A 27,928-nucleotide genomic window follows, 5' to 3' on the forward strand; every position below is an offset into this window, starting at 1 on the left:
TTTGTGTCCATACACTTATGCAGAAGTTTGGTGCGTCTAGAGTATTGGTTAACCAGACCCTCAAAAATCCTTTAATCCAAAAGAAATTGCATACCCTGAAGTCTTATTCCCCTGGTATAGATCCGGCATTGGTTATAGAAGGGATGTTTGGGGAATCTGGATATACGCAGATGTCGGAGCATTTGACATTGAGACTTCAGTGGTTTAAAATAGAACAATAAAAAAAACACAAACAGTATGGCATGTAAAAAAACGCGAAAAGGAGATCCAATCCTTCTACTATAAAACCACTCAATGGATATTGACTCTGTAAAAACAGAAAAATAATCCCTATAAATATGGGGGTTGGTTATAGGGCCAATAGAAAATAAATAGTGTGGTTATCCCGATTTAAAGAAGTCTAGACTTAAGCATCCATTATCAACACCAAACCAGACTCCGAAGGGATGGGGTATTGTTAAAACTAACCAATAAAGAATCAAACTAAAATATATTGAACATCTTTACCGCTGCTGTGGGAGAACCTTCCCTTTAAGAATCAGATTGTATAATCAACCACAGACCTCACCCTTATCTTGTGGAGGGGAACCCATTGGACTTTATCCTTTTCCACAAGTGGAATGCCATCACGTAGGTGGTCGGTCACACAGAGCTATGCATAAACTGATTAAATAACTCAACCCATTTGATTAGTGGCAAGCGGGTAACCCTAAACTAGAGGATTGTACCTTTTAATTAAACCCATGTTCGTTTTTCTTCAAGAACCGAGTATCTATTTACAAACAAAATCACCTCCAGCTCTGATACGCCAATGAAATTGGTCCCACTGTACAGTCTGACCATGCTGCCGTATATAGAATACTATATTTGGACACGCGAACATTTAATGTGCACAAGATTGAGACAACATACTGCTCTGTTGAAACAAGATGTATCTAGGAGTTCTCTTCTTTCATGGAAGAATTCATCAACAATCCCAACGTCCTGACTAGCTTTCAGAATCGCTTAAATGCCATCAAAGCACATTATAAACAAAGTAGATCGGAAGCGGAAAATGGAAAAATACACAGACATGCCAGCAAAAGTAAAATCCTATAACAAAATTTCAAACCAATATACCAAATGACACTTTAGAAACATATACGACTAAAATTTGATTACCATAAGAAGTGCAAACTAGATGCCAATATGACTTATCAATATTAAGGGGAAATAGAATGGAGACTCCGTGAAGGCCAGGAAGAGAAAAATCAAGACATCTACAATTAAAACAAAAACTAAATTAAGATACCGAGACATTAATCAAGTTTTCTGTGAATTTTATAAAGAATGCTGCAAAAGCTACATAGGGTTACATTAATAATTTTTAAAAGACAAATCTTGGAACTAAAGACCAAAGTTGATCTCACAGAATTAAATATGAAAAGTGTACAAGGGGATCAAGTAGGCAAAAAAAGCCAATCGCCAGATACGGATGCACTCTTGTACAAACACTACCAAACTTTCCATAATTTGGCTATCAGAATTAGCTGGGCTGTACCACTCTGGCTCTTAAAGTGTTCCAAATGTATATCCACAGAGGCAACAATTAAACTCATCATAGAAAGAGAGCGATCTCCCCGCTCCTAAAATCCTTTGTTCCTTATCCCTCATCGGTGTGGCTTGCAAATTAAACACTAAATTAGAAAAAGGCCCTTTGAAATGTAATTAAAGCAGAACAGGCAGCTTTAGTAAGGCAAGGCTTTCCTCCTCCTACTACGAGAGTATTCATTCACAGACTAGCATACACCAAGCACATCATAGACCCCATTAATATCAGTGTATCTTACTCCTCAAAAAAGCCTTTGATTGCTTGGAGGGACCATTTCTTAGCAGAGCATTAGAATGAAATAGCACGGGTGCTGAATGCAGCGTACTCATGCCCTCACCCAAGTCATGTCTATTCATTCATGAGTATTGACTTTCCTGCTTTGCCATGAGCGGCGGAACTCATCGAGGATGTCCTCCATGTCTGTTACGTTGCCCATTTGCACCAAGGACCCAAGATAAGATTTGGAGTTGCACATCCTATACTCACCATTTTTAAAGATGGGATAACATGAATTTGTATTTTTAGGGAGTAAAAAAGTGTTTCTCATTACCAAGGTGGTATTTTTATTATTAAAGAAAGTACAAATATATTTTACCCCTATAAAAAGATTATCTTTTTGTAACACACACTTCTTTGCACCTAGTAATTGATGGAATTGTTATCTTGAAGTTGCTCCTTCACATCTTGGAGTGATGATATAAAGCTTATTTTCGTGACAGTGCTCAGCTGGTGCCACCGCCTCAAACACATCCGTTGAGCAGTGTTGGTGGAAGCGGGGGACAGGCTTTTATGCATCTGTTCTTTCCTACTTTTTCTTGGAAGGATTTTCACTCCCTATTTCATTTTGTTTGGAGTGTCTGTTTTTAGGGCGAAACAGTTGGTTCGCTGCTTATCTGCAGGGTTGCTAGCGGTCACGTTTGGAATGAAAATGCAACTAAGAAAAAACGATGGGTGCAAAATCTTAGGTAAAGACTGCTTATGCAGACAATATTTTCAGCTTTCTTTGCAGTGGGCATGGTTCCACCCCAGGCGCTATGGAAATCCAGGATACCCTTGCCTTCATCTCAGGATATACATTAAATAGATGAACAATGGCAACTCTTCCCCTTTACCCCAACCTGCTAGAGACATGTCCTCAGTGCGACAGACAAGATTTGGAAGTGGGAGCATGTTACTCCCTATTTTTAAAAATGGGAGTAAAATTATTTTTATGGGAGTAAAAATGTAAGTCGAATTCCCAATGAGAGTATTTTATATATCGAGTAAAAATATGTTTGAACTGAAACCTGGAAATGTTTTTGTAATAATTACTTTGCACCTAGTTATTCACACGTTTACTCCTTCCGATCGAGCAGTAATAATAGTAGTTTGTTCCTGTGGCACTGCGTGTACTACTGGTCCAAACACATCCATGGAGCTATGAGTGTGAACGCAGGGGTGCACTATTCCACATGTCTTTTTCCTATTCATTGTTGAAGTATTTTTAATCCTTAGTTTTATTCCTTGGGCGTATTTGCCAGTTTTTAGGGAGTAAAAGTGACTGATACACACCTTATCTGTAGGGCTCCTACCCCCTCTTGACATCTGATGCTGCCATAAATGGTATCTAGTATATACATCGAAGGTCTGCATCGAAAAAATATGCATCAAATGCATGTTTTTGAGGGGTAAAGGAGTCATTTTTTTTGGTGGGTTTTAAAGAGTAAAAAATGAGGGGCTTAGGGGGGACCCACATTAAAAAATCCAAACAAAAAAAATGCTGCTCTAGCCAATATAGTCAATGGTGAGGAATCCTGGGAGTTGTCATTAAGATCTGGAGAGCCGCAGGTTGGAACCACCTGCACTAGAACTTTAGACCTACCATGTGATAAAAGCATCACTCAAACTATACCACCAAACAAGCAAATCTCTCTATGCTCTTTGGCCAATAGGTTTAAAATCCATCTGACAAAACATCTCTCAAAACTGATTACAAACAATCTTTGCTATGGGTAATCTGGAAAGCAGTATTTGTAAAACCACTCAACAAAAATCCATTTAGCTTCGCAAGAATTCAATCTCATTTAAGATTGTGGCAAATGCCTGAACTCTAAGGTTTGAGAAATGAACCCGCAAAAAAGCACCATCAATAGCAAGGAAAATGACCACGACGATCTCTCAAGCTAAAGGAAAAAAATGCAACACTCACAGGGACAAACAACTTATAGAAATGACTCCACCAAAACAGATCATAATTACAACTGGGAAAATAAATAGGCCAATTTTAAAAGGTCACAGTGTCAGGTTAGCTCTAAAACAAAGATTTGAAATCATCAGAAGAGGCTAGAAAAGACTAACTCAAGTCTCCATATTAGGCAGAAACCCCTGAACCCTAAATATTGCAATAAGCATATATCTGGCCCATTCCACGGAACCGTAGCGCATATGCTTTGTGTATTCTTCATCTGGAAAAGTATAATGCTGATGAATCCCCTGATCCTTTTTAAAACCCCAAAGCAAGAGAGGATGCCCTCTCTAGGAAGCCATGATTGATCAGATCATCTGATGGCCATGACCGTCAGTCAACAAAGAAAAATGTCCCAGCGGACCCATTGCTTCTGTCAGCTCTGCAAGGGGTTAACCCGGCACTGCAAGGAGAGAGGCCCACCCCACTTTTCCTCTTTGGCAGAATTGTATTAGTCTTTGCCACAAGCTAGAAAGTACATTAAGCAAGGCCTTCTCTCGCCCAAACAATGCAACATCTGGACGCCTCTGCGAGACTTCCTTGAGCTCGGCTTCGTGCAATCAATTACTGCGAGACAAAAACGCGGAGGTGAGCAAACCTCTATGAAGTTCCTACTCCTCAATAACATGCACAATCACCTAGAACATCGCTGCACATATTCAGTATAATCAACCAATCAATTTTCTGAACTTTCAAAGCTTCCCCTTTTGAAACACTACAACCGAGGTACGCAATGTAACACGTTATCATGGAGTCAATATAAACAGAACTTACTTTGTATAGGTTTAAGCCCAACCACATGCCTCCTTCTAATTTTGTTATTAGAAACAAAGATGAACAAAGATATGCTTGTCAATTCCGCTCTACCCAATTTCCTCAATTTTATCCCTTCTCTCTCCCCGTATTTCCTCTACATCTCAACTACTATGCAGAGGAGTTAATGAATTTTGGAAGCGAATATTGTAATAGGAATGATTCATCTATTTAAACCATTTATGTCAGTTTTTAATATGACATTAATAATACTTTATCCTCTATGATGCAGGTTGAGGTGCATAAACTCCCTGCACTTCCTTATGGGGGCGGTGTGCGACTAGGGACCGGGTTGACGCGGCTGCTGTCCGAGAAGTCCCAGAGATGGAGGGATGGAGCATAATTTCACTGGCTCCCCAATTTAGCAGAGGTGTGGTATACTATCCCCAGTAATATCCCTTTCCAACTTCGCAGAATGCACCACGAGGAGAAGACTGGTATTGAACGAAATTACCGAGGGCAAAATGTCCGAAGCCCAAAAGTCCGACCCCTATTTGTGGGGGTGGGGGGGTAAAAGTTAATAAAAATATATAGGGGTAAGGTGGGGGGCTGTGGAGTGTCTCCCCCCACATATATATATGCGAACAAATGGGTAATAAAAATATATTTCACATAGATCCAGAAGGGTTCTACGTTATTTAATCGCGGGACTTTTCATCGCGGGGTTTTTTACCGCACATTTTTTTCCCAAAAAAAACCATCAAATTTTTTTTTTTTTAGGGGGGTTACCCCCCAAAACCGCCATTCACCCGTCCACTTTATTTTTTTATTCCCTTACACACATTTTATGAATTTTTTAACCCCCCACCCCAAAAAAAAAAAGGTTTTTTTCGAAAATACATTCGCGGTAAAAAAAACCACGATGAAAAGTCCCGTGATCAAAGGACGGGATACCTCCAGAAGACGGGCCTAAAGAGGAAACACAGAAGCAAGCAGAAGAGACCGCTGCGCTGCCAAGTTAGAACTAGGGAGGTCCAACAAGGCACTGGACGCCACAGGCATTTTAGAAACCTCTTAGTTGCAGGTCAGAGAGGATGAAATCAGTACACCAATTGGACCCACCAGGAACCAATCCCTAAAGAGATAGCAAGAGAAAAAGACCCTTCCCAAGTAAAATCGGTATACCGTCCTTTGATCGCGGGACTTTTCATCGTGGGTTTTTTTACCGCAAATTTATTTTCGGAAAAAAACTCGTTTTTTTTGGGGGGGGGGTTAAAAAATGTAAAACATTTGTGTTTGTGTAAGGGAATAAAAAAATAAATAAAGTGAACGGGGGGTTTGATGGGTTTTTTTTTTCGAAAATAAATTTGCGGAAAAAAACCCTGCGATGAAAAGTCCCGCGATTAAATAAAGTAGAACCGTAAAATCAATCCCAGGGATAAACACACAAGTTGTCTAGGAAGCAACCAATCAGTTCCTTGCACCAGCTCACCATGGGGATGAAAGGTGCCGGGATAAACCATTTAGTGTCTAGGACCTGGAGGAAGAAGACGTAGCTGGGGATGCTCCTTTGATACAAGGGGAGGCTGCTGGAATGAGGAGTCATGGAGGGACTTCAGGAAGGACAGGAGTACTAGCCTGGAGAGGCTGGACGGAAAGGAGGAGAGTTGGTAAGCCCTGGAGAAGGAACACTGATTCGAAGGGCACCACAGCTTGTCTAGACTACTTAGGGGGGTGGGGAATCTGGAAAGCCAAGGCCTGCAGCCCCCTGTGGAAAGATAGTAAGAGCTTCCAGGCCCTGGCACCAAGGGTCCACGCTCAAGAGAGGCCTGCTGTGAATGTTGAATCCAAGGCCTAAGCGTGAGGCCTATGGACGAGGCCTACTGCAAACCCTGTGTTCCAGAGCCTATGGGAGGAGTCTACTGTGAATCCTCTACTCGTGACACAAAGGAGACAGAATAAGAAAGAACTGCGATACAAATGGAGACCGAGGATCGAAGGTCCAGGCGGATAAGAAACCATGAAATCCAAGGCCCCGGAGGGCCAGGTATAAACCTTGAGAGACCTAGGGAACAAGTTCATATTTGGAATAAGGATGGCTTGGAAGAGTAGGCCTCTCAACGCTTCCTTGGCCAAACCATTGGAACTCGTGTGATTAGCATAGGCGTGCCGTGAGGCTAAAGACTCATTAAGCTCAGAATGGAGACTTTCCTGTTGGCCAGCACTTTGAAGCTTTGTTTAGAAGACGCAAAGTGTCCCCTGCAGAGGCGACCTCATATTAGAACAGGCCTGAATGTTTATGTTTCATCACTAGGGGCTCCCCATTTAGTTCCACCCATGAAACCCTCTCCAGTTGTAGAGTTTCCCCTGGCAACTGCTAAGTGCTTATCTAGGCGCAACCATTCTGTCAATGGATACAAAGATGGCGTTTGAACCTCATGATGCTACTGTATGTTGCATCATTGCCTTGAAAACTCCACAGGTGGAACATAAAACATTGTGCAGATTACAGCTTAGCAGGCAGAGTCTTTTTAGAGTTCAGGATAACACCATACCGGTTAGGTTCACAATTAATATGCAAAATTAAAGGGGCCCTTTACCAGGCTTGGCTGGTAATGCCCTTGGAGCACTCTGCTCAACCATTGGAGGTGGCAGCTCAGCTTCTGATTGGCGCCGCGAGATACTGGTCCTGATTGTATGGTACTCACAATGGTAAGTTTATGTCTCATTCTGCAGACTGGCCCCATGGGTTTGGCGCTTTACGGATGACTCTCCGGAGGGATCTGAACACAAGGGTATCTGCCAGACAGGACGTTTTGGTTGCTTCGACCGGCTAGCCAATAACCTCTCAGTGCCCTGCAAGACTGGGCTCAACTGTGGTCAATCTCCGCTCCAATTGGCATTCAAGAAAGTCTGTAGGCATGTTCAGATAAGGAAGGGCCACTGGGGAAGCTGCTGGGTCAGAGAGATGGTGAACGGTCGATGCTGGGGAGTGGTGTGGCGTGTTCAGTGGTAGAGATCATTGATCCAGTTATCTTTATTTATTTCATTGAATAGATTTTTTATAAAGCGCCTCTTACCATACCCGAGTTTGGTTTCTAAGCACGGATCCGGGATTTGAACCTCTGTTGCTCTACGTGGTGTTGCTTCCATGACCAGCGCGTTGCCCCTGTGCTATCCACTGTTCACTAGGACCGTTCAGAAGGTGCCGTCAGGTGTCCATTGTCTGCAGTTCATGCAGGACCAGGAGTTTTTAAAAGCTGCAATAATTAGCTCACAATTCTTGTTTACTTTTGTACCAACAGGCTTCTGGCTCTGCCCGGTCCCGTCGTTTGGTTGTCCACTTCTTCCACCTCTGTGTCCACACAAGGATTTCTCTGGGAGCAGGGACCTTAAAGTTTAGATCCTGGTTCCCTGTACGGAGGCATCCTTTGGTGCTGCGGGGGCGTATAATAGGGCACCAGCGGTAGGCGCACTGGGCACTAAGGGAGAGCATGAGGGGGCAGCCGCTTTACCCCTGGCTACGCCACTGCTTTTCCCTCTGGTTCGAAGAGTCTGGTGTCAGCAGACACCTGGGCAGCAAAGCTGTATCCATGAGGCACAGCTTCCACGTGGCCCTCTTCCATTTGGCATCTTCTCACGTGGGAGTCCTTCCGAAGGTCCACAAGTACGGATGCCGGCGGCCGCTACATAAAGGCTTCTTCCGGGGCTTTCTCTCACGTCTACAATCCTGCAGGATTACAGACTTCTGTGACCTCATCAAGATGGCAGCTGGGAAATCAAAATCACCGGGTAATGTGGTCTAACATGGCTGCCCAGGTGGAATTCGGGTCTGGCTCTGGATCAGCAATTGTCCCTGGGCCAGAACGAGGAGAGCCATCATTTTATGAACACAGAACCTTCTGGGGTGGAAACCCCTGTGGGGGGCTTTAGGGGTGTCTTGAGAAAGGAGATGTGGCTGGGCTGAGGTCCTCGTGCTTCTCTGTCTCGGTTTTACGACGGGAGAACGAATCCAGGGTCAGAAAGCGGCCGTTGTTGATCTGACTTGATCAAGCGGCCTAAGCCGGCCACTGAGTGCTTCAGAAGGAGAGAAAAACAAGAGTAAGGCGAGTTTTGTTTTCACAGACTGCAGCTTTTGAGAAAGACAATAAGGGCGCGGTGCTCTCTGCCACCTAGCTCATCTCGCCCCAGGGCTTTGACATAGCTCATTTTTTGGCAACAGGCACTTGGGCAGGACAGGTTGCTTATTACCGTAAACCTCTGTGGTCTGCTTTCGGTTTCTCCTAGTTCCAGAACAAATGTCTCTTAAAGGAACAGTGAACGTTTTAGCACCATTCATCATAACATACACTCAGCACCAGAGCAGTTGAGGGGGCTCGGGGGATACGAGTCAGGTGGAAGCGTGTAATATTGACTGCAGAGGGGGATAAGGAGGCCCCCATGTACATGGACGCTCCCTGATTATTCTGTTATTCAGAACCCGGCAGGGGCTAGGCAGCGTTTCAGGAGCCAAGATGGCGACGGCAGAATCCAGAATGCCAGTATCGAATCTATGGGGCGCCAGTGGTGCGACTGAAACAGGAGCACACATTGGGACTTGGAAAGCAGCACGAGAGCGTGCAGGACCTGTGAACGGCCAGGGGCTGCTAGGAGAGGGCAACATTCTATACCGAGGGGCTGGGGTATTTATCAGCCGGCCAGTGTGGCGACCTGCCCCGAATACTGCAGGATCACCAGTAGAGACAAAGCGACTGCGATCACGCATAATGCGGGGGGCACCTTGCAGCGTCCGGATCACCAGACCCTAGACACAGGAGCTGGGGGCACCCAGGCCGGGGCTGCAACGCCGGCTGTGGTCACACGGCAGAACCAAGACAATAACCAGACAGAGTTGCCACTTTCTGGGGCTCTGCTGCAGTGCCCCTCACGTGCCAGCGGAGCCCCTTTTATTCAGAGAAGTCATGACAAGGTCATGACACATTTTCTTAAAGGGGCAATGCACCCACTGTTAAATAGGCCACACACAACAGCCAGCGCTGTTTATTTCAAATGTATCTGCAGTTGCGTCATTCTCTTTTATTGCCACTTGGAGCACCATTCCTGGCCAGCAGGTAGAGAGCACATTGGCATGCGGCTCCCCCTACTGGGAACACGTCTACTGCCACATCTTGAGGAGCTGTATTTCAGGCACTGGTTGGAGTTGGTTTATATTGGCAGCCACCACAGAGTCCGCCATGGAAGTGGCCAGCATTTGTCTTCCGGAGTTAAGCAAGATTTAGGCGGAATTGCTGCAGCCACACCTGTGAGTGCAGTTGCGGGTTAGAGTGGTATGCCTAGCTCTGGCGCTGCCCATGTGCCTGTGTTAAAGAAGAGCACAGAGTACAGTCACACCGCCACCCAGTAACGCTTAAAAGAACCGCATGCAATCATCTACACACACAGCGCTTTGCTAAATATCTTGCCTTCAATTCATGTTAGTGCCAAACTCAAGATGCAACGGATGCATGTGTGGTCCGAAATCTGCAAAATTGCAAACAGTGCAACCAGAAAACCTGGCTTCCACGCATGAGCAATGCATGCAATCCTCGGCAAACCACTCCACTTGCATGGGCCATATTTCCTTATGATGCCACATCTGGGGTCACTTAGAAGTGATTCTTTTAACTGTGTATTGCCCAGATAGCCACACAATATATAGCATATTACACTACAGGGTTTACTGCAACGATAATACAAATATTGATCACTTATAATGTGCACACCACAGGCTGAAGTATTCATTAACCCGCTCATTGCGCCGTCACTTAGGAGCCACACTTCTGTCCTAACGAAAACATGCAATGATTTACTACACTGTTTGGTGGGAAAGTGGGTTTCAGCATTTTTCTTTACTGTATAAGGAGACTGCCAGGACATTTTCTTTTAGTGTCTCCCACTATGGGCAGTGGTACAGGGCCTCAACATACTACCCAGTTTATGAATAAGGTGGTGGAGGACGGTGGTGTAGGACACCCTGGTCTTGAGCAAGAGGTATGCTTGCCTTGACATGAGGCTTCCCGCCTGCCATACAACCCTTTAGTTTTTGTCTAGGGTCTCATACCATCCGGGTCCCGTGAGTGCCGCCTGTTGCTGCCACGCGGCTTCTGATACACTCCGGATAGCTCCCCTAGGGTTAAAGCCTATTAGAAGCTATGCACGATAACTAGCCACAACAACCAAGTCTGTGTGAAATAATGAGTACAAGTAGCTGACCTTTTCACACAGTAGTTGTTGTTGAGTGTCTAAGTCTTGAAAGTACAGTTGCAAAACACAGGGGATTGTTGTACTCTGGCATGTGCATAGGTCCATTCTGGTTGGTGAAAATAAAACTAGAATCACTGTTTTTGCTTAACGGATATATATTTGTCAGGTTGGTTTACAAGGTGATTTGTGCATTTCAAATCATCTTTATGAAGCAGACCATTAGCGCCTTAAGACTGTACATTAACACACAATTATTTCAGCTGAAGAAGATATGTGGCCAAGTGTAGACTGTGATCAAATCCCATCTTACAGTTGCCTGTTAAGGGCAAAGGGAGGCAGGACATCAGGTATGTGTGTTGTGTTGGGAGGAGCCTGCCAGATTCTTGCTTGTTGTAGCTTTTGAGGAGAAAGGAGGACCCTTTTTTGGGTTTGTATTGTGATGCGTTTTGTGTTTGAGGGTTGTAAGGCAGATGGCAATGTATACATATGTTGCAGTCTCGGGTCACATTGAGCCAGGACAGGCCATTCCTCACGGCTGGGCTCTACCCATTCACTTTTTGGATGACCCGCTTCTGGTTTGCATGTAAAGGGTTGACGGGGGGGGGGGTGCGATGGAAGTCTTTGAGTTACCCCTCAAGAGAGGTGCATGGTGGGTGATTAGAAAGGGGAGGGTGGAAAAATCTGCATGCAGAGGTGGTGAGGGGCGGGGCCAATGACTGCTAGTAATGGTATTTGCATTGGTGGGCAGGAAAGTGAGGGCGTGTATGGGTTTGGGTAACGGGGAGGGGGCAGAATGGAACGTAGTGCCACTACTTCCTTTCTATACTTTGACCCCTGTGTAGGCGCATGCAATGTTTCTATTCTCTTGCCTATTCCATGTTGTTCCTAATATTTGGGTGGTTTTGTGTTCCTCTTTAGACTTGCCAGTCACCTTACTGTAGCCTTCACCCTCCCCGCCCCCCCCTCGATCGGACACAGATGTTGAGTTTTAATGAAAGCCCGTGAAAGCAGAGTCATAGGATCAGAAATGGCCAATGGGGGCGGGGAAGTGGTGAACAGTAACAAAACAATATTTAGGGATAGGCCGTGATCGGGGCCTGGAACCGACTTTGAAGCGCAAATAACTCAGGAATCTTTAGAAGTGATGCGGCCTGTGTAACGATAGGGGTGGCCGTACACAGAGGCGTAGCCGGGATCGTCCAATAAGTGGGGCCTGAAGCTAATGTAGTTGGGCCCACTGCAGCGACATTGACATCTTTAAATGCCTACACAGCTGTGCTGAGTGAGCATTTACATATTTTGGGTGGGCCTGGCCCGCCCAGGCCCTACCCTGTCTAAGCCTCTGAGCCAGGATGGACTGAAGGTTATGTAGTTGGGCCCACTGCAGTGACATTAACATCTGTAAATGCCCACACAGCGCTGGTTGAGCCTTGCCCGCTCAGGCCTTACCCGGTCTACGCCTCTGGCCCAACAACCTGTAGTCAATTTTTCACGCAATTACAACATACACCTGTCAAAAAAGTGAGAAAAGACTATTTTTAAATAAAACCCCCCAGATAAAATGAACGAATTCAAATAAAAGTTTGAAAAAAATGAAATCAAAGTGTGCCAATTCAGGTTGCAGTCCAAGTAAGATGAAGCAAGGTGTCAAGGGTGCCCGCTGCAACTATGCGGGCACCCGGAAGGACTCAACTTCCCACCCCAGTGAGACATCTTGGCATCGGCAAAACCGACAGTGTAGGCTTCTGTCTAGGCATTGGATCAGTGCTGCCACGATGGCACTACCCGGCTATAAGGTGGTAAGAGCTATAAAATAATGCGATTACCTGGGCACATGAAATAAGGGTCTGGCAAATGACTAGCCAACACCTAGAAACCAAAACAGTTAGCTTTGCCAGTGCTTGTTCTTTTTTAACACAACTTCCGTGCAAGGACAGCAAACTGCACATAAATCAAGTGTCAGGAGGCACAATTGGTTAGGATAGGTTTACGATACCAGAGCCCTCCTATAGTGGCAATTAAGCCAGTGACTCCAAGAAGACTGCTTGGAAATGACACTGGCACAGCCCAGGTGTCTCCTAGCTGTACTCCAATGGAGTTGCGGCTTATATAGACATGATGTGGCATTTAAAACGCGCCTATACACAAGTGTTTCAAGGTGCGCCAAGGTAAGGGAGGGGGGACAGAGGGATGACAGAGACAACGATTTTAGTAGGCCAGGTGCCACTGAGATCGCTCAAGTGCAGGGCAGGGCAAAAGTGCGAGGGGCAAAAGGGGAGGGGACAGTGCAGTACATGGGATCAAGAGTAATAAATAACACAAATAATAAAAAGTGTAGCCAGCTGGTGGCAAGTGCAAGGGTAAGTGCAGACATCAAGTGTCAAGTGCTGGTAGGGGACTGTAGGGAGAGGTGGTGCTTTAGCCAAAACGAAAGAATTGGGTCCTCGTCTGCTGCCAGCAAGGGCTTACCTGTCAATGCCTGGTTCACTGAAACACAAAAGAAACTCCATCTTGCTCCCTCTGCGTTTCCAGGCCTGGAAGCAGTGCAGAGGAGAGGGGAATCTGCCTGGGGGCCCGTTGGCCCCATCTCAAAGTTACATTTAAAGCCGTGCCAGGAGCTATGCTGCTTACTCAAGAGCCCTGTGCTACCCAGCCCTCAGCCTTCACCAGGGGCGGATTGACCACCTGGCCTTCCGGCCCATGGCTGGGCCGAAAACATTCCTGGGGAGTGGGGGCCGGTTTCTGGCCATGCCTGGGCCGGTTTGGAAGAAAAAAAAAAATAGAAAAAAAAATAGAAAAAAATATATTTTATTTTTTTAAAGCCCTTCATCCTTCTAGGTCGATAAATGAGTACCAACACAGGTTGGGTGATATTGTATGCATATTTGTTCTATAAAAAAAAATAGAGCTTAAGCGTAAGTGCTATACAATAACATTATCATTTGGCCTTGGACGTCTGCTTGGATTCACAGTAATTTAGTGTACTTGGGAACAATGCTATTTGATGCCACTTCCTGTTTTGTCAAGGGGTGAAACGTCGTGTTTCATCAGTTCCCAGGATGTCACTTTGGGGTGGGGTCAAATGACATAACTTCCAGTGATGTCATCAAGAGGTCCAGGGTCGTGAGGCGAGGGGTGGGCCACTTTTTTATTTGGGTGACCGGGCCTATTTCTTGTCCCAGTCCGACCCTGGCCTTCACCTACCGAGACGTAGGCAGGAGTGTCTAACACGTGTGGCCTGAAGCTAATGTAGTTGGGCCCACCTCAGTGACATCAACATCTGTAAATGCCCACACAGTGCTGCAGAGTTGTCATTTAAAGATGTTGGGTGGGCCATGCCCCTCAGGCCCTACCTTGTCGATGCCTGTCCTGCTCCGCATTGTACCCCGTATGTATTGCCAGTCAGAGCATGAGTGTGGGTGAGTGACAGAGGGAGAGAGTGCGAGTGGGTGGGATGAGAGTGATGGCGAGAGTGTGGGGGTAAGAGAGATAGAGACAGTGGGTGTCTCATTGTGTGGGAGGGGGTGACAGTGGGGAGATCCCAAAACCGAGCATCACACTACACGTTGTAATGCTCCCTGCACTCATCCAACCAAAGTCTACTCCATTCCCTCCCCAAAAAAACACTGAGGCCTGAAGCCTACTCCAGACCCCCAACACACATTTGCTTGAACCCTAATCTAGATCTCCAAAGCACTGTTACTCAAAGCCTACTCCAGAAACCCAAAACACACTTCTGCTCAATGTCTACTCCAGAACCCCAAAACACACTACGGGCCAAAAGACTGCTCCAGACCTCCAACTTGCAGTTTGCAGCTCACTATCTACTCAAACTTCGCAAACACACAGTGACTTGGAGCCTTCTTCTGATGCCCCAAACACACTCACACTGCAAGTAAAAATTCCTGCTCCAGATCCCCCCCCCCAAACACTGTGGCTATAAGCTCATCCCAGATCCCCCAAAGACGCTGCAGCACTATGCCCATTCCAGATCCCCAAAAACACTGTAGCATAAATCCTACTCCAAATTACCATCCATGATGCAATTCAAAGCTGATCCTAAATTCCCTAACACAATGCAGCAAAAGCCTACTCCAGGCCACCAACTGTACTTCCGCTCAAATCCTACTCCACATCCACGAGCACGCTGCAGCATAAAGCCTACTCCAAATTACCAGCCAAGATGCAATTCAAAGCCTATCCTAAATTCTGCTCAAATCCTACTCCACATCCACGAGCAGGCTGCAGCATAAAGCCTACTCCAAATTACCATCCATGATGCAATTCAAAGCCGATCCTAAATTCTGCTCAAATCCTACTCCACATCCACGAGCAGGCTGCAGCATAAAGCCTACTCCAAATTACCAGCCAAGATGCAATTCAAAGCCGATCCTAAATTCTGCTCAAATCCTACTCCACATCCACGAGCACGCTGCAGCATAAAGCCTACTCCAAATTACCAGCCAAGATGCAATTCAAAGCCTATCCTAAATTCTGCTCAAATCCTACTCCACATCCACGAGCACGCTGCAGCATAAAGCCTACTCCAAATTACCAGCCAAGATGCAATTCAAAGCCTATCCTAAATTCTGCTCAAATCCTACTCCACATCCACGAGCACGCTGCAGCATAAAGCCTACTCCAAATTACCAGCCAAGATGCAATTCAAAGCCGATCCTAAATTCTGCTCAAATCCTACTCCACATCCACGAGCACGCTGCAGCATAAAGCCTACTCCAAATTACCAGCCAAGATGCAATTCAAAGCCGATCCTAAATTCTGCTCAAATCCTACTCCACAGCCACGAGCAGGCTGCAGCATAAAGCCTACTCCAAATTACCAGCCAAGATGCAATTCAAAGCTGATCCTAAATTCCTGAATGCATTGCAGCAAAAGCCTACTCCAGTCCACCCACCGTACTTCCACTCAAATCCTGATGTTGGAGATGTGTTCCTTCAATGGGATGTTTTTTTAGAATTCGAACTGCATCATTTTGAATTTGCTGGCATCTTTTTAGGCTGGTTTTATTAGCCCCAAGAAGCAGTGCATTACAGTAGTCCAGTCTAGATAAAATGGTGGCGCGATCAATGGTAGCAGCACTCTTTTACGTTTCTGAAGTTGTAGGTGATAGTTGCTGTTCCTACTAATCAGATTGGTGTGCTCATTCGAGTTGAGTGAGGCTTCCAGAGTAATGCCCAGTGTTTTTACCTTGTGTTGGGCTGGGATGCTAATGTTATTGATGGTGAAATTAGCGTATTTCACACTGAGCTTGCCCCTGGCCTGGGTGGAACCGAAGATGAGCTGTTCCGTCCTCCCTCCGTTAAGGCACATCCAGTTTTCGGACATCAAGGACACAATATGACCGAGAAGCGCTAGCGTGATATAATGCCAAGATTATATCACACACTTAGGTGAGGCTTCAAATGCTTGTGAAGGCATACTTGCAACATGGCTGCTATTCGGTTCGCCGCTAGCTGAGAGCGGTGGTCTAGTTACTGGGATACCCTCACAAAATGGAAGGTAGTTCATCCCAGGCTCCCCATGCTCAAACAAGAGGGATGCCCAGCTCTGTTAAAGAAAGAACATGCTATGGGTCAGGGAAACATGGAGTACCAGAGAAACTGAGGGGAGTTGGGAGCTATTTAGCTCTTGCTTGTAGCCAAGAAGAACCCGGTTAGCTTGGCACCAACAGCTGCCAGGAGCTACTTTTGGCTTTTCAAGCCAACTGATGCCAAAAAAACATATCTATTTGAATTTAGCACTGTCCATTTGGGATAATTTATAAACAAACATTAGGACATGTCTGTAAAACATTTAAAGCATAAGGGGTCATAAATAATGGACAAAATGAAAGTTTAAATCTTCTGCGGGGGAGGGGGGGGCGTGATGTATGAGCTCCTCGTTCCCGGTGGTAGCTCCTGGTCCCTAGTTACTGCTAGATACCAAGGAGTAGCTTTTTGCTCCTGCTTATCCAATCTTAATTTCGATCCCTGGAGCACTGCTCAGTGCATTTGGGAGTCCGTCAGGGGTGCAAGGTCGGCTCTCCAATCTCTCCCATCAGGCATTCCGTGTGCATTCAGATCCCAGACACCCACACTGGAGGCAAAAGTGTATTCCAGTTGCCCAGAACACACTGCAGCACAAACCAAACGCAGGCCACATATATGCAGCTCCAAGATTAGTCTCTAGACAAACACTGCAGCTAAAACCCAGTTCCGGTTCCCAGAACACACTGCAGCACAAACCAAACGTAGACCACATATATGCAGCTCCAAGATTAGTCTCTAGACAAACACTGCAGCTCAAAGGCAGTTCCAGAGCCCAGGACACACTGCAGCACAAACCAAACGCAGGCCACATATATGCAGCTCCAAGATTAGTCTAGACAAACACTGCAGCTCAAAGGCAGTTCCAGAGCCCAGAACACACTGCAGCACAAAGCCTAAAACTCCCAACTCTTTTTTAAAATATATTTGTTTGTGGTTTATTACAAACTTTACAAAAGGAAAAGAAATCATCAAGATAAAGTACACAATAATCATCACTTCTTACTAGTAAAATGTACTTTTCACATTTGCTCGTAATACTAGAATATTGGAATCCCGTTTCCAATTAAAACGAAAATGCAGATCTTTTTTCAGCAACCCGTACAGCAGCGATCACTGAGCAAACGTAGCTCAAAGAATCTCCAGACTGCAGAGCAACCCACAACTAAAAGGTGACTAATTCCTGCATACACCACAGCTCAAACTCTATTCCAGAACTGCAGACCAAGCTGATCAAATCCTGGAACACCAGCACTGCAACTCAAACTACTCCAGAACTGCAAACCAAGCAGATCAAATCATAGCGCACACCACAGCTCAAAGTCTACTCCAGAACTGCAAACCAAGCAGATGAAATCCTATGACACCAGCGCTGCAGCTCAAACTCTACTCCAGAACTGCAAACCAAGCAGATCAAATGCTAGCGCTGCAGCTCAAGCACACTGCATCTCATATCCTACGCCAGGTTCCCCAAAGCACAGCACAGCTCAGACACACTGCATCTCACATGCTATGCCGGGTTCCCCCTAGAGCGCAGCAGCTCAGACACACTGCATCTCACATCCTGGCCCAGGTTCCCCTAGCACAGCGCAGACACACTGCATATCACATCCTACGCCAGGTTCCCCCAGCGTGCTGCAGCTCCGACACACTGCATCGCACATCCTATGCCAGGTTTCCCCTACCACACTGCAGCTCAGACACACTGCATCTCGGAGCCTACCCCGAATCCCCCCCAAACATGCTGCAGCTTCAGCCCACGGGTGCTCAACTCATAGTCTACACCGCCAAGCACACTGCAGCTCACATCCTATGCCAGGTTCCCCCTAGCGCACCGCAGCTCAGACACTGCATCTCACATGCTATGCCGGGTTCCCCCTAGAGCGCAGCAGCTCAGACACACTGCATCTCACATCCTATGCCAGGTTCCCCCAGCGCGCTGCTGCTCAGACATTGCATCTCACATCCTACGCCAGGTTCCCCCGGCATATCGCAAGACAAACTGCATCTCAGAGTCGACCCCCAATCCCCCGAACATGCTGTAGCTTGAGCCCACTTGCGCTCAACTCATAGTCCACACCCCCAAGCACACTGCATCTCACATCCTACGCCAGGTTCCCCCTAGCACACCGCAGCTCAAGCACACTGCATCTCACATCCTACGTCAGGTTCCCCCAGCACGCTGCAGCTCAGACACTGCATCTCACATCCCACGCCAAGTTCCCCCAGCGCGCTGCAGCTTGGATACACTGCATCTCACATCCTACGCCAAGTTCCCCAGCGCGCTGCAATTCAGACACACTGCATCTCACATCCTACGCCAGATTCCACCTGCGCGCTGCAACTCAGAGACACTGCATCTCATATCCTACGCCAGGTTCCCCCTACCACACTGCAGCTCAGACACACTGCATTTCGGAGCCTACCCCAAATCCCCTCATCCCCCAAACATGCTGCAGCTTGAGCCCATTGGTGCTCAACTCATAGTCCACACCCCCAAGCACACTGCAGCTCACATCCTATGCCAGGTTCCCCCAGCACACCGCAGCTCAGACACACTGCATCTTACATCCTTCGCCAGGTTCCCCCTAGCACAGCGCAGCTCAGACACACTGCATCTCACATGCTATGCCAGGTTCCCCCTAGAGTGCAGCAGCTCAGACACACTGCATCTCACATCCTGCGCCATGTTCCCCTAGCACAGCGCAGCTCAGACACACTGCATATCACATCCTATGCCAGGTTCCCCCAGCGCGCTGCAGCTCCGACACACTGCATCTTACATCCTATGCCAGGTTGCCCCTAGCGCACCGCAGCTCAGAGACACTGAATCTCACATCCTACGCCAGGTTCCCCCTAGCGCACCGCAGCACAGACACACTGCATCTCACATCCAATACCAGGTTCCCCCAGCGCGCTGCTGCTCAGACACACTGCATCTCACATCATACGCCAGGTTCCCCAGCATACCGCAAGACACACTGCATCTCAGAGCCGACCCCCATTCCCCCGAACATGCTGTAGCTTGAGCCCACTTGCGCTCAACTCATAGTCCACACCCCCAAGCACACTGCATCTCACATCCTACGCCAGGTTCCCCCTAGCACCGAGCAGCTCAGACACACTGCATCTCACACCCTGCGCCAGCCCCCCCCCAGCACACAGCAGCTCCGACACACTGCATCGCACATCCTACGCCAGGTTCCCCCTACCACACCGCAGCCCCAGGCCTACACTAGACCCCAAACACACTGCTGCTCAAATGTTATGCAAGGTTCCCCCTAGCACACTGCAGCTCCAGGCCTACCCCAGACCCCAAACGCACCGCTGCTCAAAGCTTACCCCAGACCCCGAACACACTGTTGCTCAAAACCTACCCCAGACCCCAAACACACCGCTGCTCAAAGCCTACCCCCCAGTCCCCAAACACACCGCTGCTCAAAACCTACCCCAGACCCCAAACACACCACTGCTCAAAACCTACCCCAGACCCCAAACACACCAATGCTCAAAGCCTACCCCAGACCAAAAAAACACCGCTGCTCAAAGCCTACCCCAGACCCCAAACACACCGCTGCTCAAAGCCTACCCCAGACCCCAAACACACCGCTGCTCAAAGCCTACCGCAGACCCCAAACACACCGCTGCTCAAAACCTACCCCAGACCCCAAACACACCACTGCTTAAAGCCTACCCCAGACCACAAAACACAGCTGCTCAAAGCCTACCGCAGACCCCAAACACACCACTGCTTAAAGCCTACCCCAGACCCCAAACACACCGCTGCTCAAAGCCTACCCCAGACCCCAAACACACCACTGCTTAAAGCCTACCCCAGACCCCAAACACACTGCCCCTCAAAGCCTACCCTAACCCCAAACACACTGCTGCTCAAAGCCTACCCCAGACCCCAAACACACCACTGCTTAAAGCCTACCCCAGACCCCAAACACACTGCCCCTCAAAGCCTACCCTAACCCCAAACACACTGCTACTCAAAGCCTACCCCAGATTTCAGAACACTGCTGCTCAAAGCCTACCCCAGTCCGCACACACACTGCTGCTCAAAGTCTACTCCGGACTCCAAACACACTGCTGCTGAAATCCTACTGCCAATTCAAGAACACACAGCAGCTCACAGCCTACCCAGATTCCACAACACACTGCATTCCACAACCTACCCCAGATTCCACAACACACTGCATTCCACAGCCTACCCCAGATTCCACAATACACTGCATTTCACAGCCTACCCCAGATTCCACAACACACTGCATTTCACAGCCTACCCAGATTCCACACCACACTGCATTTCACAGCCTACCCCAGATTCCACAAGTCACTGCATTTCACAGCCTACCCCAGATTCCACAACACACTGCATTCCACAGCCTACCCAGATTCCACAACACACTGCATTTCACAGCCTCCCCCAGATTCCACGACACACTGTATTTCACAGCCTACCCCAGATTCCACAACACACTGCATTTCACAGCCTACCCCAGATTCCACAACACACTGAATTTCACAGCCTACCCCAGATTCCACAACACACTGCATTTCACAGCCTACCCCAGATTCCACAACACACTGCATTTCAGCATTTCACAGCCTACCCCAGATTCCATAAAACACCTTCGCTCACAGCTTCACTGGAGCGCAAGGTGTACAGCGCACCCTGCTACCCCCCCCCCCACCCCACTGACTCGGCAGGTCTGCCACGGGTGGCTCTCAGATCCCTGCTCGCCTGACACTACTGCAAACATTGCCATTTCAGAGAAGAAAACGCACCCAAGCAAGCCACTTTATATTCCAGGTAAACTCAACCAAGAACAACACATAGCATTCCATAAATGCTGCACTGCCGGTGTCATTGCATCCCCGGTGCAGGGCGGTGCATCGTGATACGCGTCGATTCCACGCAGGTGTTTAGGCAACAGAGTGGGTCTGCTTGGCACGGGCCAGCTGCTCGCCGCGACACGTGCACGCACATTGGATTATAGCACAGGAGTGCCGAGTCCTCGCCCCACCCCTGCACCTCAACCAAAAGAGGAGCGCGCGGGCAATATATCACTGCGCAAAAATAGCCCAGCGCCTAGAAGCAGGTGCAAGCTCGGGAACGCGAGCTGAGAAACTAAACCCAAGCCGGGCCAGGGTTCCCCCAATGGAGCTCCAAGTGGGTAACTGCCTGCCCCCACCGCGGGCAACCGAGCCCAAAACTACAGTAACACGAACACCCGCCCTCTCTCCAGGGCGAGGTATACCGAAAGGAAGTACAAACCCAACCAGCTACACCGTGGAAAACATGCATGCGCGTATTTTAATAAGAGTGGAGCAGGCGCTCAACCCATTGAGCTAGCCTGTTGGCTTTTGCACGATGCGCCTCTTTTTACCTCAAGCATGGAAGCCTCCTGGACCCGGTCTGCCGCACCATGCTACTTGGTATCGTGCTGGAGCCTCGCCCGTCCACTTGTTCCCCCTCAAGCCGATGCCTCTTCCAGGGTCTGGTTCGGCGCAGACCACAGGGTAGCGTCTGCCCACCCTCCGCTACGGGCGCCGGAAGCAGGCACTATGGCTCACGAGACACCCCGCCAGATTCACGTGCGCCGCCGCCGCCGCACGAGAGGCTCCTCGGCAGAGCGATCTGACTCACCCCGTATTCTAGTCATCGCGAGGCGCACTCACCTGTTGTGCACCCGGACATTTGGGCAAGCACGCGATATCATCATTGGCGAAGATGCCGGCCCTGGAATGCAGTAAATGGTTCAGACGGGAGGAGGAGGGAGGAGGAAGCTCGGTGGGTTAAAGCGCCTGCGGCAGAGACGCACTGCTCACGACAGCCAACTCACCCGCTGCCGCAAGTGGATACAGTGAGAACAGCTCGGCTGGGCGATTCGAACACCGGTTATTTTAGCGTTTGGGGACAGTTCCCCTTGTGCGGCACAAATGGGACTAATAGAAAACCTATTATTACGAATGAGTTTATTTTGAATTAAGGTGTTATGTCTACTGTACCCGTGCCCGCGAAAGCCCCGTCGTAAGTCGGTGACTTTCAGGGTCTCCCCATTATGTTTAATATGTCTTCTGGAAGGTAATGGCTTCATTGCAGCTGCAAACCAGCACCTGGTTGAATACAAAATGTCACAGCCAAATGCGCCTTCAGCCACTTGATTTATAAGCAGAGTGTGTGTGTCCTTGCATCAGATCCTTGCACTGAATTCACGTTTGAAAACCAGCACTGGCAAATCTAACAGTTTTCTTTCTTGTGTAAGCATTGTGCCAGTTGCTGCCATGTTAAAGCCAGGTGCTATCATGGTGGCAGTGCCCAGAAAAGGCCTATACAAAAGCCAAAACTGGTGCCAATACTTGCCTTTTATAGAGTCTGCACCAATTGTATAAGGAGTCTTTGCCACACTGGGCAACCAAAGGGAGCCCACTCGCTAAACCATAAGCCTTTAATTGTAGCTCTGGGAATTGGCTTCAAAACTATGCACGACTCATCCCAGAAGAAATACCAAATTATGTGGCAGTATAAACACTAGGAGCACTAATGAGTCAACCCGACCTTCCTGCAGAAAGGCAGGCTCGCTGCCCACTCCTCTTCCTTTTGTAGTGTTTGTTAATGGGTGAGGCTGAACCTTTCTGAAAACGTGGCTCTTTAACTGGTGCCCTAGGCACTTTACCCTCTGCTACTCGCCCTTTTCCTTCCCTCTTCCCAACAATGTAAAAGTACCTGCTTGTAGCGCCTTGATTCCCTTGGGTTTTGTGTGCTTAATAAATGTAAAATAAATAAATAAAATCGATCGCCTGTGGGTACCGCTCACACCATGCGCATATGTTAATCCCCGACAGCCCCCCCTCTATCACTGGAATCGACAAGGCTTTCCTTAGGAGCTCTGGCAGAGCCCATTACCTAGCAAGGGGCCAGAGATGGGGAGCAGCTGCGCGTGCAGGGTTATCGAACTACCCATCATATCCCCCCACCCACCCATCCAAACACCCTTCTTACATGGTGTTTTGCGTCGTTTTGGCCCTCTCTCTCAGATGCATTCCCAGACCCCTTATCATGTACCTGCAGGATGCTCCGACACCCCTTCTGTATTCGTCCTTCAATGGACGATACAAATAACTATTCTCCGCAGTTAGCCCACTCGAATACTTTTTTCGTAACCTTGCTCTGTGTTCCCTGCTCATTCTGTGAGGCCCGCGGAAACGCAGACTTTATTACTGTAATGGGAGATGAGTGTTCAAAAATGGCTGCGCATCGACGCCATGTTATTTTGGCTTGCATTTTTCACACTAGCATTACACATGGTCAGGATGCTTTTCTTCTAATTCCTGCAGCCTCTGCACCCACTTCAGGCCAAGGAACGGTAACCCCATCTTTGTGGGGGATCTATGAGGAATCCACACTCCCCCTTTTATCTTCCATTCTCCACACTTCATCACGAAGAATTCTCCGCAGGTTTTCAGCATCATTCTGAATCGACTCAGCGGCTGGTGAGTTGGGGGATGACGGAGGCAGGGGGAATTTAGTTTTACCCAGTGCCTGTGTGCAAGAAGTTTGACGCTTGTGCAAGACCCTGGGTTAGACCACTGGGAGAAACAACCAGGGATTCTGGACCTTGTCCCGATGGCCTGACAAATGCACGTCACTGTCCCAAAGGGGCATCTTCCCATCTGGCCGCTAAACACGGCACCTGTGCACGTTTGTGAGGTTATAGACGGCTCTCTGCCTGCCAACCAACTTGCTAAACGCAGTTGCAAATGAGTGCGTGGGTGTTACACGACTACTGCTCTGTAGGAGTAAAGGGAATAGTGGCGAAAGCACCTACTACCGTCAGGATTCCTGCTATCAGGAGAACACTCAGGAGACCAATCAATACCAGACATCACAGAGGTTCCAACACCCGGGCCGTAGAAGCAGCCGCAGTGCACAAACACGCACGTTCCCGTCCTGGGCGTAATACGGCAGTAGTAGTCTTCCCAGATCACTGAAGTAAAACAAAGCCTACCACCCTCGTACGCTCTAGATTCCAGGAGTGAGCAGCCTGCAGGTTACCATGGCAACTGTGGCATCCGTTGCGGTCGCTATGCAATGTACGACGCTTTGGAGGCGAGTCCACTGGTTCCCACGGAAATGATACTCAAGCTGCCCGGTCCTGGGGAACGCTGCTTCTGATTTTGAATTATAAGACCCTACGAAGTCCCTGTTTTTGCCTTTAATCTTGTCCCTGTCCTTGTACCTTTCCTTGCTTCCTGATTCACTTGTCCTTGTGCCTACTATTGCCTTCTTGCTCTCTACGACCACGGAACGAAGAACGACTCGTTACTCTTACCGGCATGTGTCCTTGTTCAGCCTCGCACGATAAACAGACCCGGACTGCTGCTACGACGACCTGCTTCCTGCCAAATTTGTCCTTGTTCAGCCACGCACGATAAACAGACCCAGACTGCTGCTACGACTTGCTATTTCTTGCCGACTTGGATACTGAGTCATTCCACTGCCTGAATCCGATACGCACCCCACGTGTATTGCCTAACTGCAGCCCAGAAACTCAATCACTTCCACCCCTGGCGCTTGATGGACGTTAGGCGTCTTTGTTCCATCATGACAGGTGGTCCCTTGGGACTAGAGACTGCTGACCACAACCGTGTTAGGCATCCTGTTGCCGTCGGGATAGTACAGCTTGGGGCAAACACACTGGGTGTTGTATCTGGACTGATCCTCCAAACCTTCACACATGGTAATTGTCTCTCTGTCTTTTCCTATTTAACCCATTATCTCTGGGTGGGTGTATCATAGTCATTTGGTTATTCCTTAGGATATCCTCCGGCCCATTCAGAGACAACCGACCTGTAGTCAGAAGGGGATTACCTGCTGCTACTCCACTGGGGGTCCTTGACACTCATACAGGTTAGCCCATCTGCTACAGCCTTGGCATAGTCAGACACTTTCTCTGTATCCGTATTGATCATCCTTGTCTTCTTACAGCATTCCGGAGAAGCTGGTGTCCTCATCACTTAACCAATGTTTCCTGGGTGCAGCCTGTGTCCATCTCTCTCAACTAATAGATCTCTCTGTATGTGTGTTTCGTTCAGAGATTTACATTGGTAGGGAGATTTCTTTGCCTACACTACGGGGGCAAGACTTCTCGTCTACATCACAAGATCATACCAGGTACCTGACAACTACTAACCCATCAATGATCCTAATCATACATGTGAAACTGGTACAACCCGGTTGCTATACCTCATTTGCAGCACGGGCCGAGCGCAGGATATACTCTTCAGGAGGAGTGTAAACACACAGACTCCCAAGGCAAAGAATAGTACGGTAGAACAAGTCTAAAGAAGGTCCAACCAAGGTTCTATAAAAATAGGAACTTTAATAAAACCTAACAATGCACCCAACTCATAAAACATTAAGAAGCCACCCCTGTAAAAGAAACACAGAGGATGCAGACTGAGAGTTTAAGAGTGAGCAGGGGAAATGATTTGAGCAGCAGATGCCAATGGTAAGGATAGGTCTTTTGTAAGGCAAAGAAGGGGATTCAAAGTCACCAATATTATTTAAGGTGGAATAGGGGGAGACCAAGGCTATCCTAATACCTCTCTCTCTTGTCTTTGGGGCTCACAGTCAGACTTCTTGTGGCTTATACGGGGGAGAGTCAGCAATGGGGTGTTTCAAATTAGTGCTTCCAGTAGAACGCGAGCACCAAGACTGGTTAAGTCGGCACAAAGCGGTCCAACGGTCTGTAGTGATGCTCACCTTGATCGGACGAAGAGCAGGCAAGCGGTGGATCGAGTCGTCCTCTTGAAACAGTGGAGTCAGCTGAGGAGGTCCAACACAGAGTTCAGTGTTTCGGCAGTGATCAGCCCGAAGGTGCTGGAGCACAGGGAGGTGATGGGTGGAGTCAGCAGGTGAACAGAGGACCAAAAGCAGCTGGTGTTGCTTGCAGCCACTCGTAAAGCACCTTGGTGTGAGAAACATGATCTAAAGCTGCTCCTTGACTTCTAGGTGCTGGGGAGACCCAATCGAGGATCTCCCAAGGCCAGGCGTATCCTTTCCTTTTGCCCCTGCCAGCCAGGAGGGTTGTGGAGCACACTTGTAGGTTCTGCCATCTCCAGTGAATAGGGTCCTGGGTACTGGTTTCTCAGTTGCAGTAGGAATGGTCCAGCCAGCTGGTCACCTCAAATGTGTACTTGGGATGGTAGGGAGCAGAACTAGCCTCTGCCGTGCAGCCCTCTGTATTCACCTATATAGCAGAGGGCTTTGGAATAGACTGTATTCCCAACAGTGTTTCAGTGAATCCTCCTTCTGAAGATGCAATCAACTAAGGGCAGGGCTCAGTGCCCCCATCAGTGCAAAATACCAGAGCAGATTGGTTTTAAGCGAGCTTATTGTCAGGGGTCTAATCCTGGCTGCTGTAACAAATGTCCTCTGTCATCTGATGCGTCATACCCAGAGTGCTTTGTCTGCAGGAATTGTTTAGGGTTGGGGGGGGATAGGTAGAGGGGCCTAACCCTCTTCCTCTGGCTACACTAAATCTACCACTTCCCACGTCTGCCTACTTCAAAGGCACTCCAGTGATCAGAACCCAGGTGTGAGAGAGTGAGTGGCGTTATGTCAGGACTACCTTTGAAGCCATAGTACTGACTTGGACCACCCAGAATGCATTCTTGTGCTCTGAAGGAAGGCATTGCCTTCAATAGATACAAAAAAGCAGCTACATGGGGCAGGGTGCAACATTGTTGTGGAGACACTGAGGCCAGAGAGCAAAGACATACCAGCTCTGTCATGACTGAAGCACTGCTCACCAAGGTAACAGTAATATGGCGTCCAAGTGCTGTGGCTATATAATTGTGAGATCCTAGTAGCCCCACCCTGCCATAGCCATTGTGGCAAGTCAGTTTATTAAGGAAATTAAAGAAAACCTTCTCGAACCCTATTGCTATGAAGGGGTCCCTACGCTAGAAAATAAACGTGTGCTCGTCAGGACGTCTCACAAATAAATACTGTCCTCGATCCAAATTTATTCTAACCTACTATCTGTTTTGCCTCTATACAGGGAAAGAAAGAAAGGGGAAACCCAAGTTTAGGATTGGATAAAATCTCCTTTTCTAGAATTTTGTGGAGGCTGGTTGTCTGACTCCCCACAAGAGTTTTTCCGAACTCTTTCAGTTCCTGGTCATATATCAAAGTTCATAAACAAAAATGTCTTTCGGCTATCCATTCAGGTGGAAAACTTGTGTCAACAGTCTTTGCTTTATTCCTCCTGGAAAATCTCCTCCGAGCTGGATAGGTCTGTATTGACAACAGCAACAAGGTACATGGGTTATTCTTTATGAATTGTTCGCCTAATGTAGCCTACCGCCTGGGACAGCCCTGGTTGTTTCCTTTCGCTCACCCCTCTCTAGTGGTAACTGGTATCCCTGCCCCGGGTTGGCTGCAGGCCTTTTCAGCCCTACTGTGGTAGTTGCATCACTCGTCCTTTCAGTCCGCCGTGGACTACGGGCCGGTGCAGCCCTGTTGGTTTGGTTGTTTCTCGGACACCTTTCTGGGGT

At 48.1% G+C, this 27,928-nt stretch overlaps 1 protein-coding gene across 7 annotated transcripts in view; it reads right to left on the reverse strand.

The window, feature by feature from the left end:
- ARHGEF15 (Rho guanine nucleotide exchange factor 15) overlaps positions 1-27,928 on the reverse strand; it is a 592,319-nt gene that overhangs the window by 205,441 nt on the left and 358,950 nt on the right. The window contains exon 1 of one of the 7 annotated variants that reach the window (XM_069646195.1): positions 21,754-21,971. The exons of the other annotated variants lie outside the window; for them this stretch is intronic. The gene's annotated coding sequence lies outside the window, so the exon portion shown is untranslated. Of the gene's footprint in view, positions 1-21,753; positions 21,972-27,928 lie in introns of those variants that run through there. 7 annotated transcript variants of the gene reach the window in all.

The sequence above is a fragment of the Ambystoma mexicanum genome, chromosome 1p, assembly GCF_040938575.1.
Source record: "Ambystoma mexicanum isolate Mex_15411 chromosome 1p, UKY_AmexF1_1, whole genome shotgun sequence".
NCBI classification, from domain to species: Eukaryota; Metazoa; Chordata; class Amphibia; order Caudata; family Ambystomatidae; genus Ambystoma; species Ambystoma mexicanum.